The 7,735-nt window shown below is 46.7% G+C and overlaps 1 protein-coding gene across 3 annotated transcripts in view; it reads left to right on the top strand.

Annotated features, from left to right (window-relative positions):
- Positions 1–885: 885 nt before the first annotated feature.
- The window catches only part of dusp14 (dual specificity phosphatase 14), a 35,752-nt gene continuing 28,902 nt past the window's right edge, over positions 886–7,735 (top strand). The window contains exon 1 of one of the 3 annotated variants that reach the window (XM_043718378.2): positions 886–1,044. The gene's annotated coding sequence lies outside the window, so the exon portion shown is untranslated. Of the gene's footprint in view, positions 1,045–1,207; positions 1,385–3,017; positions 3,037–7,735 lie in introns of those variants that run through there. The other 2 variants (XM_043718377.2, XM_087977309.1) reach the window with 2 other exon arrangements.

Raw genomic sequence — 7,735 nt, 5'->3', positions numbered from 1 at the left:
TCAGCTCTGATCTCCAGCATCTGCAGACCTCACTTTCTCAATCAGGAATTGTCCATCAGGGATGTGAAACACAAGAAAAAAGTTAAAGGTCCTTTTGCTGTCATTAGACTCCGTTAAAGAGTGAGTTTGCCCCTTGATTTCCTCTTAAACCAGATAAGACTCGTGTTTCCCTGTTAAATATTTGTTTGTGCATGTGCAGGAGATGTACATATTAAGAAAATGGAGTACATCTCCAATATTATTGCTTTTACAAATTATAAACTTCCTATTATGGCTTACACATTTCCTGAGCCCATCTCCATCCAATCATATTTGCATAGTTCGCATTCCAAATCTGTACACGTGACTATATCATCCAATCACATAATAACATATTGAGATCTCAACCAGTTATTAACCTACTCTGTCTATCTTCCCTTCTCAACCTGAAACAAAGTACTGTTTGTTTGGGCAATGAGCCCATCCTAATGAGTGTAGATGATAGGCGGAACTGAAAGAAGTGGGTTCAAATATTTTTAACCAACCTGTTTCGACATATTAGTCCACACTAGGAGAAAGTGAGGACTGCAGATTAGTGTCGAGAATGTGGTGCTGGAAAAGCACAACAAGTCAGGAAGCCCTTCATCGGGAATGACCTGAAATAATCAGGAATAAAACAGCCTCATTCCCGATGAAGGGCTAGTGCCCGAAATGTAGATTCTCCTGCTGCTCGGATGCTGCCTGACTGGCTGTGGTTTTCCAGCGCCACACTCTCGGTATTCGTACACACCCCTAGAGTGGGTGGGACTTGAACCCAGGTTTCCAGTCCCAGAGGTAGGGACATGATCACAAGAGCCGTCAGTAGGTTTAATATCCCCCATCCCAAATGATGTTTCCAAATCACAGGAAACTCCAGCTTGTCATCTCCAGCTGCGTGTTTGAAAGTTATTCATTGTAATTCATTGTACATTTGGAAACCATTGAAATCTAGGTGTTAGAAATTGAATTGGAAATACTGTGCGTTTTGAGGGGCTTTTTCAACGGAGCCGTGCTTAATATTTAAAGGTGCGTGGATTTTGCAGCAAAAAAAATTCGAACCGTCTCAGTACAAGAATTTGGAACTATGTGCCTCTTTAAATCGTAACTGCAGCTCTGCCTCTGTGCTGGCCAGCTCGGTGAGGCGGGGGGTCAGGGTGACGTTGCTCTCAGAGGCTGGGAGGTGGTGCTGTTCTGTATTGGCTCCTGTTTTCCCGTCTCTCCACTCGCCTTTGGAGTATCGACAGTGAACACAGTCTCATCCCGGAGACTGTGGAGGGAAGCTTACAGCCCCCTAGACCGGTGCTGAGCCGTTCCGAGACTAAAGCCTAGTGAAGGTGGATGTAGAATGGCACCTCAGCAGAACCAGGTAAAATAAATATTAAAACTATTAATAAACGAGAGAGGGCGAAGTTCAGTCCGAGTATTAAACCTCGGTGTCTTAAAGAGACACTAATCCGTGTCAATATTACACACTGGACCGGGGATGGAAAATTACCCTGAAATCGTCGCGGTCGCCAAATAGCTCTTAGAAAAATTTCCACTGGGCTCCAACATCATTTATTTTGTTGAGCAAGTTGGGAGGCGAGATGTAAAGTGAAGATGGAAGTGAAAATGCAACCGCTTTGGGGTTTTTTTTTGTAATTTTTAACATATCTGTGACTGCGACACTCCGCTGCATTTGTGAACCGAGCTAGTCAATAATCCGAGTTTGAGGAGAGGACAGATGGGTTGCTTCTTGTCAATATTTACTGCTTTTAATGAATATAGTCCGCAGCTCGGAGCATCAGCGGGAGAGCTGGGGGGGGCTGATTCCTCGCGGAGTCTCCCCACTATTCGAGAGCATTCAACACATCATAATAGTCCCTTGCAATTTAACAAAAAAAAAATCAACAATGTGAATCTCCCGGTCACAAGTTCCATTTGAAGTACACGGGCCGTGGGATGGGGAATGTGTGAGCATCATTGCATATTAAAGCATTTCGATGGGGGGGAAGGGGGGTATCGATCAGCAAAAGGGTTACAGCCAAAACGGCCCGGAGAACGTGGTGAAAGTAACAGTCTCCATTCAGTGTGTAGGAAGTGTTACCACAGTGACCTGCTACACTGCAGCTACATTTCCTTTTACTGTACTCCCGAGTTCCAACGTCAGGGGGGAATTGGCCTGTGCCCTGCTTCATCTGCAAACCATTAAGGCTAGAAACTGCGTGGAATAATGATACTGGGGAAGTTTAAACCGAGATGGTGTGCCTGGTGCTGTGCTGACCTCTTGTACCGTCCTGGGAGCATTTTGAGTCGGTTATTTGGTCCCTAACTGGGAAGTTGACTGTCTCCCTGCGCGCGCGCACACTTTTTTTGTTTTAAGAAGCGTGCAAATGCTGTCTTTTGTATGTGGCCAGTATTTTGTGTAATCTTTATGTAGCTGTAAACCCTACGTGAATGTTGTCTTTCATGTATGTTCAGAAGCTGCGGTTGATCAAATGTTTGTAATATATCAGCTTGCAAGCTGCTTTGAACACTTTCTGAGGTCAGTTTCTGCACCGTCTCAATCAGGGAATGGATCCCAATCTCTGGAATTCTGGGCAGAATACTGAGAAGCATTATACATGTGTCTTGAATCTAGCTCCGGTTGAAGAGAGAGGGAGGGATGGGTAGGTGTACAGTAGAAGACGTCATTTGCTATGGAGCCCTGCCCTTTCTCTTCCCCACCCCCCACAGGACAAGTTGGGCATACTGTTTGTGCATTCATCAGGATTGTGTGTCTTGAGAACTTGTGATAATGGATGAAGGGACCAGAGTAGTGCATGTGCTTTTGATTCCCCTGCACCAATCTATCTCAGCAATAATAGACATTCTTCTTGATGTGAAAGTGAGGTCTGCAGATGCTGGAGATCAGAGCTGCAAATATGTTGCTGGAAAAGCGCAGCAGGTCAGGCAGCATCCAGGGAACAGGAGAATCGACGTTTCGGGCATAAGCCCTTCTTCAGGAATGAGGAAAGTTTGTCCAGGCTAAGATAAAAGGTAGGGAGGAGGGACTTGGGGGAGGGGTGTCGGAAATGTGATAGGTGGAAAGAGGTCAAGGTGAGGGTGATAGGTCAGACTGGGGTGGGGGCGGAGAGGTCGGGAAGAAGATTGCAGGTTAGGAAGGCGGTGCTGAATTCGAGGGATTTGACTGAGGCAGGGTGGGGGGAGGGGAAATGAGGAAACTGGTGAAATCCAAGTTCATCCCTTGTGGTTGGAGGGTTCCTAGGCGGAAGATGAGGCGTTCTTCCTCCAACCGTCGTTTTGTTGTGGTCTGACGATGGAGGAGTCCAAAGACCTGCATATCCTTGGTGGAGTGGGAGGGGGAATTGAAATGTTGAGCTACAGGGTGGTTGGGTTTGTTGGTCCGGGTGTCCCAGAGGTGTTCTCTGAAACGCTCCGCAAGTAGCCGGCCTGTCTCCCCAATATAGAGGAGGCCACATCGGGTGCAGAGGATGCAACAGATGATGTGTGTGGAGGTGCAGGTGAATCTGTGGCGGATATGGAAGTTTCCTTTGGGGCCTTGGAGGGAGGTGAGGGGGGAGGTGTGGGCGCAAGTCTTGCACCTCCTGCGGTTGCAGGGGAAGGTGCCGGGAGTGGAGGTTGGGTTGATGGGGGGTGTGGATCTGACGAGGGAGTCACGGAGGGAGTGGTCTTTACGGAATGCTGATAGGGGAGGGAAATATATCCTTGGTGGTGGGGTCCGTTTGGAGGTGGCGGAAATGACGGCGGATGATGCGCTGTACATGGAGATTGGTGGGGTGGTAGGTGAGGACCAGTGGGGTTCTGTCCTGGTGGCGGTTGGAGGGGCGGAGCTCAAGGGCGGAGGAGCGGGAAGTGGAAGAGATGCGGTGGAGGGCATCGTCGACCACGTCGGGGGGGAAATTGCGGTCCTGTAGTGGCTTCTTATCCGTCTGTGGGCTGACAGCATTGACACTGAAGCCAGGGTTTATAACTAACATTGTGTCAGGTGATGGTGGTGAATTGCTGCGGTCCATGTGTAAAAGGTACTTCTGCAATGCTGTTCGGAATGGGGCTGCAGGATTCTCAGTGCGTGAAAATGTTAGCAATACATCGTGATTCCAAGTCATGATGGTGTGTGACTCTGGGTGAATGTGCAGGGAGCGCTGTCCTTGTGCATCTCCGACCCATGTTCTTCTAGGTACTGTGTCAAATAACCCTGGTCGGTTGTGAATCTGGTAGATGGACACACTGCTGCTACTGAGCTTCGATAGCAGAGGGGACTAATGTTTACGGGAGATGGATGGGGTGCCAGTCATAGTCTGCTTTGCTCTGGATGAGGTTGAGGTTTTTAACCTTGGAGCTGTACTTATCCAGGGCTGAAAATGTGTTGCTGGAAAAGCGCAGCAGGTCAGGCAGCATCCAAGGAACAGGAGAATCGACGTTTCAGGCATAAGCCCTTCTTCAGGAATGAGGAAAATGTGCCCAGCAGGCTAAGATAAAAGTAGGGAGGAGGGAACTGGGGGAGGGGCGTTGGAAATGCCATAGGTGGAAGGAGGTCAAGGTGAGGGTGATAGGCCAGAGTGGGGTGGGGGCGGAGAGGTCAGGAAGAAGATTACAGGTTAGGAAGGTGGTGCTGAGTACGAGGGATTTGACTGAGACAAGTTGGGGGGAGGGGAAATGAGGAAACTGGAGAAATCTGAGTTCATCTCTTGTGGTTGGAGGGTTCCTAGGCGGAAGATGAGGCGCTCTTCCTCCAACCGTCGTGTTGCTATGGTCTGGCGATGGAGGAGTCCAAGGACCTGCATGTCCTTGGTGGAGTGGGAGGGGGAGTTGAAGTGTTGAGCCACGGGGTGGTTGGGTTGGTTGGTCCGGGTGTCCCAGAGGTGTTCTCTGAAACGTTCCGCAAGTAGGCGGCCTGTCTCCCCAATGTACTTATCCAGGCAAGTAGATTAATCACCATCACAAAGATGCGGTTGCACTGTATCCTTACCTTGGAGCCAGGGTTCAAATCCTACCTGTTCCAGAGGTGTGTAATAACATTACTGAACGGGTTGATTAGAAAATAGGTTTTAAAAAGAAGTGTACCTTGGAATATTTTTTAAAAGGGTTGGTGAAATAATTAAGGAGAATGGGGAGCCATGAAAGTAATGATATTAGTGGAGAAGGTTCTTGATTCAGAAAACCACTAAATCAAATCAAAGTGGGTGGAGTTTAGGCAGGACTAGTGTCATACTCCACTAGTGGGTGTAGTTTCCATGTCATCTAACAGTTACATTGTTAGAGCATTAGACAAAAACATATTGGAGCTTAGAGCAATTATGGTCAACTTTAATCATCCTTTGACTGGAAAGGATGGTCTAAAAGTTGAGTTGTAGAATGATTTTGTGACAGTTCCCTGGAGCAATATGAAATGGAAGCAACTGGAAATAACAACATTATTTTAGAGATAATTTGCATGTCTAATAAGGCAAGATTAATCAGTAATCTCATTGTATCCACTGGGATATAGTGATCATAATACAACTGAGTTCAATTTAAATTTCATAGCAAAGTCAAAATCACCATACAAACAAGGATTTTAAAATTAAACAAAGACAATTACTTGAGTGCAGAGGGAGAGTCAGCTAAGATTGACCTGGCTGTGGGTAAGTAGATTAGAAGGTACTTTATTGGATAGATGTTAAAGATGCAGTTGTGCGTCAATGATCCCAAAGCAGACATTTTCAGCAATTCAGCGAGAACATTGTCGAGGGCCATTACCTTTGGACTGTATCTGCACACTCAGGCGTTTATTGATATCTTGAGACCAGACCAAATTAGCTGAAGACTGGCATCTGTGATGTTGGGATCCTTACGAGGAGACACAGATGAATCATCTACTCCAGGTGGTTGGAAATATTTTAGCCATGACTTTTACACTCTGATATCTCTCTGACATTCAGGGTAGACATGTTCATTCCTGATGAAGGGCTTTTGCCCGAAACGTCGATTTCGAAGCTCCTCGGATGCTGCCTGAACTGCTGCGCTCTTCCAGCACCACTGATCCAGAATCTGGTTTCCAGCATCTGCAGTCATTGTTTTTACCATGTTCATAGAACCCCCTCCTTTGGTTAGTTACTTAACTGTCCACCATTAATCACCACTAGTACAGCTGCAGAGATTTGTTCTGATCTGTTGTCTGCAGGATTGCTTGGCCCTGTCTATCAGAGGGAGGTGATGGACTAGCGGTGTCATTGCTAGACAATTAATCCAGAGAGCTGTGTAATGTTCTGGGAACCTGGGTTCAAATCCTACATTCAATAAAAACCTAAGATTGAGTATCTGATGATGACCATGAAAGCATTGTTTTGGGGGGGAGGTGGTAGAGGGAATATGTCTGCTTCATCACTGTCCTTTAGGGAAGGAAATGGCCATCCTTACTTGGTCTGATGGACATGTGACTCCAGACCCACAGCAATATGGTTCACTCTTAACCTCTCTGCTCTGGACAATTCGGGATGGGCAGTAAATGCAGGTCTAGCCTTTGACACCCACAGATTGCAAATATATTACAAAAAATGCTGTTTCTATTATTTAGCCCTCCTTTCCGGGCTGCTACAAATTTTTATTGAGGTTTGGTGCTGCCTTGATTTGATCCTGTACAGTCACAGTGAACCAGGATTGGTCCCCTGGTTTGAACTCACAGTGGAGTGGTATAATGTGGGCCACAAGATTGTGGACTGGGCAGGAGTACACTTGTGTTGCTGCTGGTGGCCCACAGAGCCTTGTAACTGCCCTGCTTTGTGCTCCTGCTCAGCACATTGGAGTGTGCCCTCTGTGAGGACATGGCTTCTATCTCCACAAGGTCTCTGGCCACTGTTGACCAATACTGTCAATCCCAGATATACCTACAAAAGGGCAGTTGTTGAGGACAAGGTCTGGTTGGTATTTCTAATGGTCTGGTTTTCTCCCTGCCCCCTACAGGCCTAGTTTGGCAGGTTTATCCTTTAGAACCCCGAGCTGTATCAGTGGTGTGGTTCCTGAGCCACCCTTAGTGATGGCCATTGAGGTTCTGCCCTTTCACCCAGTGTAGAAGCTGTTCTTTGCTGTCTCAGTGCTGCTTCTAAATTGGTGTTCAACACAACTGGGGAAGGACACTATTTTGTAATTAGCATGAAGATCCTTTGCTCATATTTTGACTCCCAAAAGTTTCATGATATTAGATCAATGTTGAGGACCCCCAGCGATGGTATATCTCAACTGCATGCAACTGTTACTCACCGCTAGGTTTGTCATTGCTCATGCTGCTGGGACAGGACAGACCCAGCACTGGTGGTGGAGGAGTCTGGCACATGGTGCGGCTATCTATGTAAGAGATGTTGCTTCACTATTTCTGTGGGACAGTTCTCCCAGTTTTGACAAGGCTCCAGCTGTTGGTGAAATGGATTTGGTTTGACTGGGTTTGGCATGTCTTGTGTCCTGTGCCCAAGTCAGAGTGAGATGGCCAGTCTGTTTTCTGCAGTGGCTTAGTACAACTGTGTGGCTTACTGGGCCATATCATTGGCCAGTTCAGAGTCAACCCCAGCATTGTGACTCTGGAATCATGAAGGCCACAGAATGTAAGAAAGGCAAATTTCTAACTATAATGGGCATTCATGGATCATATGGGTTATTTTGTGACAATTTCGTAGCTTCACTGTCACTATTATTAACCATTTAAAAAAACTCCAGATTTATTCAATAGATTTAATTTTAA

Source organism: Chiloscyllium plagiosum, unplaced genomic scaffold (assembly GCF_037043375.1).
Source record: "Chiloscyllium plagiosum isolate Xiang-an unplaced genomic scaffold, Cpla_swu_hap1 HiC_scaffold_31, whole genome shotgun sequence".
Lineage (NCBI taxonomy): Eukaryota > Metazoa > Chordata > Chondrichthyes > Orectolobiformes > Hemiscylliidae > Chiloscyllium > Chiloscyllium plagiosum.
Note: the sequence above shows the minus strand (reverse complement) of the source record. Positions and strands in the feature narration are given on the sequence as shown.